Source organism: Ictidomys tridecemlineatus, chromosome 6 (assembly GCF_052094955.1).
Source record: "Ictidomys tridecemlineatus isolate mIctTri1 chromosome 6, mIctTri1.hap1, whole genome shotgun sequence".
In the NCBI taxonomy this organism is placed as follows: domain Eukaryota; kingdom Metazoa; phylum Chordata; class Mammalia; order Rodentia; family Sciuridae; genus Ictidomys; species Ictidomys tridecemlineatus.
This window is the reverse complement of record NC_135482.1, coordinates 8,532,570-8,541,718: the sequence shown is the minus strand read 5'-3', so window position 1 is coordinate 8,541,718 and position 9,149 is coordinate 8,532,570.

The following is a 9,149-nucleotide window of genomic DNA, read 5'->3' as shown; positions in this document are numbered from 1 at the left end:
ACTTAGCGGCTTGGATGACATAAATTTATTATACTAGGGTTCTGGGAGTCAGAAGTAATGAATCAGTGTCACTGATCTCGAGTCAAGGTATCCTCCTGCCTGTTTGCTTTTGAAGGCTGCAGTAGAGAATCTGTTCTTTGCCTTGTCCAGCTTCTAGAATCTGTTGGTGTTCCTTGGTGCATGGATGGCTTCATCACTCAAATCTGTTTCTGCCTTCTGCTGGCTGACTTCCTGCCTCCATCTCATAAGCACCCTGTGGTCAATTTGCATCCACCCAAATAATTGAGGACAATCTCTCCCTTTCAGCATCCTTGACTCAATTTTGCCAGCAGAGTCCCTTTATATGATGAGTTAGGAATCATATTCATGGGTTCTGGGGATCAGGATGTCCTGGGTGGTGGGATTATTCAGCCGACCACAGAAGGTAAGTACAGGGCGCCTTGCGGGAGGCCTGGAGGAGGGGCCAGGAGGGCTGGAATGGAATCTGCCTGTTAGTGACAAACGGGAAGGGCATCCCAAGTAGAGGTGTCATCCAGGGCACGTACCTCGAGGCATGAAGATGTCTGCTTTGGGGACCCAACACGCAGCCTGCTGTGGCTTGGGCCAGGGGGACGCGGCAAGGAATGACACTGGGAGGATGGGTGGCTTCACAGGGAAGGACCTTGGGTGCTGCTTGAGCTTGGACTTTGTCACCGGCAGTGCAGCCACCAGGGACTCTTCAGCTGAGTGCTCAGATGAGGTGTGGGGGGGTCCTGAGGATGTTCGGGTTCGTGTCCCTCTGGTTGTGGAAATCCTTTTCCCTCTCTGGGCCTTCGTGTTTCAACTACAGCATGGCAGGCGGAGTGGCCAGTTCTAGTGGCTCACAACATGTTTGACCTGTGACTTTTTTGAGAATTGTTCTGTCCCAGCTACTCCGTTTTTGATAGATCTGCGCCCACCCCTGAGCACACCTTATGCTGTGAAGCCATCTCCATGGCTTCTCTATTCTACGAGCAGAAGTCCCCCTCACCTCTGTGTGTGGTTCTGATATTTGGTGCACGGCCACAGGGGAAGAGATGGATCCCATCCCCTGCTGAGTTGCTGCCCAGAGAGGGCATTTCAGTCAGCACGCGCCACGGAGCAAACCCACAGCGCAAAACACCAAGAAGTGATTCTCCCTCCAACCCTTGCGCTGGTTCCCCTTTCTGCAAACCCTCAGAGTCATTGTCAGCCCCTGGAAGGCAGGGCCGAGGACAGGGTCCCCTGGTCTCCTGGTGCAGCTGCTCTGACTAAGGTTCCTTTCATGGTTTTCAGCAGGACCTGACTCGGTGGACCCTGGGGTCAGGCCTTTAGCCTAGGCCTCTGGTGACAGCTGCAGACGCCACATCCAAGGTGGAAAGCCCCAGGTCTCTGAAGGCCTGGCCTTGAAGTTACACAGCTGTGCTCCCCCAGGTCACAGGTGTGGGGAGCCTAGTTCAAGGTTCCCAAGGTCCCCGCCCTAGTCCCGCCTGGTGTACGTGTCCTGTGTGAGCTCCCCCTTCAGTCTATAGGGAATAGACTGGGATTTTCCCGCCACGATTAGGTTGTATGGAAAATGTAAAGCGATTCTTGCGGATGCAATTAAGGTCCTAATCAGTTGACTCTGAATTGCCTCAAAGGGAGTTTGTCCTGGTGTGACCCAGCTGGGGGAGGGGGGCTCTGGGAAAGAGGGGCCAGACCTTCTCTGAGGGCAGTGACTTGGGGCAGCAGAATTGCTCACCTTTTTTGTCCTTGAAGAGGCAAACTGCCACACTGTGAAGCGGGTCCTGTGGCAGGAGCCGTGGGCTGCTTCTCAGAGCTGAGGACCTCAGTCCTGCGGTCACAAGGATCTGATTTCTGTCACCACCTTTGAGCTCGCAGAAGGACCCTGAGCTTTCAGTTGAGTGCCGCCCCTGGATGACACCTCGGCCACAGCCTGGGAGCCACAAGCAGTCTCCAGGCAAGCTGCCCTGACCGATGGACACTGTGGGAATACCCGGGTGTTGCCCTGAGCCACTGAGTGGTGGTGACTCAGCATCACGCTCTTAAAAACTCATCAATAACGGCCCAGACTCAGGGATGGGAATAGACTCCACCCCTGGATAGAGGATTGACAAGGTCACACGGCAAAGGGGGCTTAGGTCTATTACACAATATCACAAGTGGGTCCCCGATTTGGAGGCCAGATACTCCTTCCACAGTGGCCCGCTCCTATAATCCCAGCAGCTTGGGAGGCTGAGGCAGGAGGATCATGAGTTCAAAGCCAGCCTCAGCAATGGGGAAGCACTAAGCCAGTCAGTGAGACCCTGACTCACTGACTCAGTGGCTCAGTGGTCAAGTGCCCCTGAGTTCAATCCTCAGTACGAAGGAGGATGTAGGAGGAAGAGGAGGAAGAGAAGGAGAAGGAGAGATGAGATTCCTGCCCTGAGCACCTGGGTTCATGGGAATTGAGGGTGCAAACAGCTGCATCAGAGCTGGGCAACTTTTCGTTGTCCACCTCTCTGAGCCCTGACTTTCTTCATGTGTAAACTGGAGTCCTTCCTCTCTTCCAGAATTGTGAGGATAATAACATACCATACGATAGCATTAAGGGCACCCGGAACTGTCGGGGACACGGTAGGTCCATGGGGTGGAGGGGTGCATGCATACCCCCCAGGCCCTCTGCATCTCCAGAGAGATGGACTCACACCCGCGCACGGGACATTCCTGACCCACATTGTCTTCCACTGAAAGTCAGTTCTCAGATCAGTTCTGGAAATTGAAATTAAATTAAATTGAAAAACATCAAAGGCTAAAGCTTTGCGTAGCACTGTGACATTCCAAGGATTCCTGTGTGTGGTTTGCAGGTGACATTAACTAATTCAGTCCTGGAAACCGTCCTGCAGGGAGCTGTTGAGATTCCATCTCACTGTTGAGGACACAGGGTTTGTGCTCACTCCAGGGTGGAAGGCGCAGAGGAGAACAGCAGTAGATTCTCAGACTGAGGCAGGAGGGTCGCCAGCAACGTAGAGCCTGGCTCAAATTAAAAATGAAATGGGCTGAGGTGGGCGGGGCACGGTGGCCTCTCATCCCAGCAGCTCAGGAGGCTGAGGCAGGAGGATCACAGTTCAAAGTCAGCCTCAGCAACTTAGCAAGACCCTGTCTCTAAATAAAATATGAAAGGGCTGGGGACATGGCTCAGTGGTTAAGGACCCCGGGGTTCCACCCCCAGCACTTTCAACAAACAAACACAAACAACAAAAACCGAAACGTGAATGCTGTGTTCACCTGGAGCCCTTCATCTCCTGCCACATGTGGTGATTTGACCCATGAAACTGTGGACAAAAAGCTGAAGACATGAGTTTGGGTAACAGATGCGAGTCACAAACAGTAGAAATGTGTAGCGACTTCTGAAATACCGCGATGTGACATTATGTGCTTCTAAAGAAAGTCTCACTATTTATAGCAAGAAGGCAGGGGAATTGTTTGGAAATATTCCTGAATATGGTCATAATTGGGCAAGGCACACGGGAAATGCCAGTTTTGATGGAGGGCTCTGATCCAGCTGTTCTTCTGTTTAAGACTCTTAACACCAAAGCAGCCAAGATAACCACGGTAGCTCCTCCTGCCTCTGGAGGAAGGCTCCTCTCTTCCCGTCCTGTCCTGCACATCCTTCCTTGGGTATCACTGAGACACCTGTTTACTGAGTGGTCCGTGCCTCAGGACCTTTGCACTGACAGCCCATGCTCAGAAAGCACACCTGCCAAACCCAGGTCTCTGCAGCTGCCTCTTTCTTCTCACAGGATCTCATTTCAGGTGAGGTCCTCAAAGGCTTGCCCTGGTCACCCAAGAGGAGCGTCTTTCAAAACTACTCAGTGGTCTGGTGGGAAGCGGGTGCTAGTTTCTCTGAGTTCTTTTTCACTTTAAGGAAAGGTTGGAGCAGCCTCACGGGGGGCGCTGGAAGGCCAGGGTTCCCCGGGTTCCCTCTGCACCTCTGTCAAACAGCGTGGACCCTGCCCTGGAGCAGTGACCAGCGTGGGAGCTGCAGAAGGCTGGCTGCCCGTGCTGCTCCACCCGCTGTCCCCAGCACCTGCTGTCCCAAGCCTCTGGCTCTGGGGCCCTGCTTCTGCCTACAGCTCCAGGTTCCCTGGACGGAGCTGGCCAGGCGTCTCTTGCCCCACTCGGATGTTCTCCATGCTGCAGGGACAGGGCAGCGTTCCACGTGCTTGTCATCGTTCTCCCCTGTGAAGCATGAACTCCTGAGGCAGGGACCCGGGACGGTGGGCAGCCAGGCAACTGACACCATGTGCCCCAGGTTCCGGGGACATGGCCTAGAGCAAGGCGAGTCCCAGCCCTCGAGAGGCTTAGATTCTTAGCAACAGACAGTGACACACAGGGCGGGGGTGGGGTGGGGGGCCCTTGGTTGGATGTGTCGTGGCGGAACCGAGTGCACGGATGGGATCCTCAGCTGGGAGGTCGAGGACGGCCTTCTGAGGAGCCACATCTTAGATGAGACCCCCGAGAGGAAAAGGAAGAGGCTGCAGGGACTTGGGGAAGAGCTTCCCAAGCAGAAGGAGCGGTGATGCAAAAGCCCTGGGGCCAGGACACATTTGGTATCTCCCAGGGACCAAAGGGAGCAGGGGACTGGAGCAGAGCGGACGGATGACCGGCGGCAGAGGAGGCAGGAGTCCCACGAGCAGAGCCTTGTCGGCTGGAGGAGAGCTTGGGTCTTGTTCCAAGTGCAGTCAGGGGGCTCTGGAAGAGAAGTTGCTGAGAGAGAGAGAGAGAGAGAGAGAGAGGGAGGGAGGGAGGGAGGGGGGGAGGGAGGGAGGGAGGGAGGGGGAGGGAGGGAGGGGGGAGGGGGAGGGAGGGGCAGGCGGGCACGGCAGACTCAGGCAGAGGGAGCCCGGCTGCCAGCGAGGCTCTGAGTCCAGCCAGGGCTGCCCCGCGCACAGCAGGAGGCAGAAGCCTGCGCCTAACAGCGGAAAGAGCTGTCCCTAAGACTCCAGGCTGGGGTGCCCTGTCACAGAGGTGGTCTGGGAAGGTGCCGGTGACTTAGGGCAAAAGTGAAGCTTCGCACCGAGACACCCCAATACCACAGTGACCCGAGCAGCCAGTCTCCATCCTCCACCACCATCGGGCTCTGGAGGTCGGAGGCCCCGTGAGGCCAGCAGGACTGAAGGGGCGTCAGGGCCACGGGCGGGAGAACCCAGGACAGGCTCCTGCTGGCCCTGGCCCCCCACCTCCTCTGACAGAGAGCGCAGGTCTCCTCTGTGGCCTTGGCCTTGCAGATCTGTGTGCACTGCCCCTGCGCTTCCCGCTTTGCTGGGAGACTTTTCTCCAGCCACCTTTCGGGGGGCGGGGGGGGGGGGGGGAGGGGTGCCCGCTTCTCCGGGTTCTTTTCACTTCGGGGAAATGCTGGGGCAGCCTCGCGTGGGCGCCGGGAGGCCAGCGCCCGGGGTTCCCTCTGCAGCTCCGCCAAGCAGCGGGACCCTGCGGTGACCCGTGTGAGGGCTGCAGAAGGCTGGCTGCACCTGCTGTCCCCACCACCTGCTGACCCCAGCATCCTGGCTCTGGGGCCCTGATCCTGCCTACAGCAGGGACAAGTGTCTCCTGAGGCAGGCCATCCTGGCTGGAGGCGGAGGACTTGCCACTGGGGGTAACATCACTCTTGTCCTGTGTCTCCACTGACTGGGGACATGCTTGCCTCCACCTCCGGGGACTCTCCAGTACAGACCTTCACCCTGAGCTGCCCGGGGGACTTTGCCGGAGGGAACTGCTCGAGATGGTCACAATTGGAGCCTTGGGGAGCCCTGGGGTGCCCTATCCTCAGACGCAGCTCCGAGCCACTGCAGTGTCTCTGCCATAGAGATGGGACATCCCGCCAGGGGACAGTGTGGCCCACAACTGCAGCCCGATGAGTGGGAACATCTCCGGGTCCTGTGCCGTCAGTGTGTGGAGAGAAGGAATTGTGGCCCGAGCCCAGGTTCAAGGAGCCTGCTGAGAATGTGCCCATCTTGGCCCGAGAGGGACAGAAATAAAAGGTGACAGGATTGTCTCAAATACGCTCACCCGCCCCCCCACATACACAGTAAGGTGAATTTTTACTGATGCCTTTAAAGGTGGTTTCTGTGTACAGAAAAGGTAATTCAGGGTTTTGCTTAGGTTTTAAAGATTCGTCTTCAGTTTATTATTTTAATAGTTAAATAATATCATCTTAAAGTTAATATTAAGCTGATTAGGTTATACATAAGATGCCTAGTTCATCCTTAAATAACTTATTAGTTTAATTATGGGTCTGGAAAATTTCAGCAATCATTAAGGAGGTTTTGATGAATTATGGCCTCGTTAATGAACTTCAGCTCCATCAAACGTTTCATACGGCGTGATCTATATCTGCTTAAGTTGTTAAGTATAATTGGCTCACAAGCCCGAAACACTCAAGTGATTCTTACAAACCCACTGTGTTAGGTTGTAAATATGGCGACCCTGCAGCTTGATCAGCAGCTGCAGGCTCTGCGGAAGGCTCAGTCCCAAGCTCAGAGCCATTACTCAATGGCACATTTTAAAATTGGGGCGGTGAAACAATCTCTTCTGATCAGCCAAGTTCTCTCAAGGTTGTGAGGGTTCAAAACAGAAAGACTCCTTCTCGCAGACACAGCGACACTTTAGTTTTAGGTTTCTGCATGTCTGTACTTACTGCAAATCTCCCTAGGGGTAAAAAGTAGTTTCCAAAAACGGTGTCACTTCACACAATTTTTGAGCTGCTGATGCTGCAGAATGCCTTGGGAGCTGTCGGTGGGGATTCTTGTGGGAGACGCTGGAGGCCCCGTCAGAGGCCATTTATAAATGCTCCTCTCAGAGGACTTTCTCAGGGTCACTCAGGGTCCTGGGGACAGCCTCGTCTTCCACCCCAGGTTTCTTTCCGAGCGTTGCCTAACTCTTCCTTATGTTCATGGGAACCTGTTAACTTCTACCTTAGTTTCTCCATCAGTGCTTGGATTATTTAAAAAAAAGTTTTTTTAGTCGGACATGGACCCAATACCTATATTTTATTTTGATGTGGTGTGAGGATCGAACCCGGGCCTCACAACGTGCAAAGCAAGCACTGTCTTACTGAGCTACAACCTCAGCCCAGTGCTTGGATTTTGTATTTCTTTGCCTCCTTAAGGTATAAAAATGTCTAAAGACCTTTGAACTCCATGACAGTGGCAGCTAGTGTTTATCTAAGGCCGACTGTGTTCCAGGCAGAGTTCCCAGAGTCCTTCATTGGTTCATTCAGTCAATTCCATCAACTTAAGGTAGGTCCTCCCACTTCCCCCATTTTGCAGATTAAAGAAGGGAAGCACGGAATTCCGTGACTTGTCCAAGGTCACATGGCCAGAGCCCCTACTCTTACCTGGGACCTCAATTTATTTTATTTTTTAGTTGTAGATGGACACAATATCTTCGTTTTATTTATTTATTTTTATGTGGTGCTGAGGATGGAACCCAGTGCCTCATGCGTGAGAGGCAAGTGCTGTACCACTCAGCCACAACCCCAGCCCCATCGATTTTTAAACATTGATGGAACCACTTAACTCCCGTCGCTGTTAAGACAACCCTGGCTCTCTCGGGGCTCAGTCTGACCTGTCCATTGTGACTTTGCACACGTCACCTGCCCTGAGGTCTGCTCTTCAGAGTGCCGGGTAGATATCCACTCCGAGTTAGCCTTCGGGAGCTGACCTCTATGCTCTGGAAATGGCCTTGCATCTCAGTCAAAAGTTTCGGTCAACCATTAACAACGGGGACCCATCAGTAAGCTTTTGCAGTGTAACAAACCACCCAAAACTCGGTGGCTTCAACAGCCACCACTTATTCTTTCTACAAAGCAGTTTATTGAGATAGAATCGATGTATAATAAAATGTATACAGTGCGCCCTCCATATCCCTGGGTTCCGAATCTGTGGATTTAACCAACAGTAGGTTGAAAACTGGGGGGAAATTGTTATAGTCAGTTTTTACACTGCTGCGACTCAAAGACCCGACCAGCACAATTGTAGAGCAGGAAAGACTTATTTAGGGGCTCAGAGTTTCAGAGGTCTTGCTGAGAGCCATTGCCAAATAGGAATGACGCATCGAAATTTCCTTGCCAGCGTACTCCATGTTGCTTAGAGGAAGGACTCATGGAAATGGACTTGCCTTGGACATACACTGTGACATTGCATGTGTGTTTGAGAAAGGTGACCCTGCTCAAGGACCAGGGTGGATCCAGGTTTAGGGTGTATCCTGCAGGTTTTAGGAAGTATCCCGCTCCTTGGGTTTAGGGCGTTCCAGGGTTAAGGTTATTCCTGCTGGGAATAGGGCGTATTCTGCTGCCTGAGTTCCCGTTGAGTTCTCGTGGAATTCAGAAGGTATTTGGGATAAAAAGCCTGGTGGAGTACGTGTATTGGGCGGCAGAACTTGGATTTCCCCAGAACGTGTTTGTACAGGGCCGGTGTGAGTTCAGGAATAAAGAATTGCTGTTTGAATCTACAAGGTGTGAGTGGCTTGTGCCCAGCCAGACTGTGGCAGAGGTCTCAATCCATACACGGCAGGCTCCATACCTTGGGGATCAAGGTGAGACAGGACATCATGGCAGAAGAGTGTGGCAGAGGGAAGCAGCTCAATGGTGATATGAGAGAGAGAGAGAGAGAGAGAGAGAGAACAGTGCACACTCACCAGATACAAAATACATCCCCTGTAGCCACGCCCCCAAGACCCACCTCCTCCAGCCACACCCACCTGCCTTCCCTTAATCCCGTCAGGGGATTAATCCACTGATTGGGTTAAGGCTGTCACCACCCAACCATTTCTCCTCTGACCTTCTTGCATTGTCTCACACCTGAGCTTTTGGGGACACCTCACATCCAGACCATAACAGTACTGAATATGTACAGGTCTGTCTCTTGTTATTGTTCCCTAAACAATAAGTATAGCCACTATTAACATCATTCACATGGTATTAAGTATTGTAAATAACCTAGAAATGATTTCAAGGGCCAGGGAGGGTGTGCGTAGGCATATAGAGATACTACGCCATGTTACATGAGAGGCTGGGGTACCCAGGGATTTTGACATCTACAGGGCGTTCTTGTCCTTGGTCATCCAATTGTCCTTGGGTCTAAGTGTGACTCAAAGGGTAGGTAAAGGAC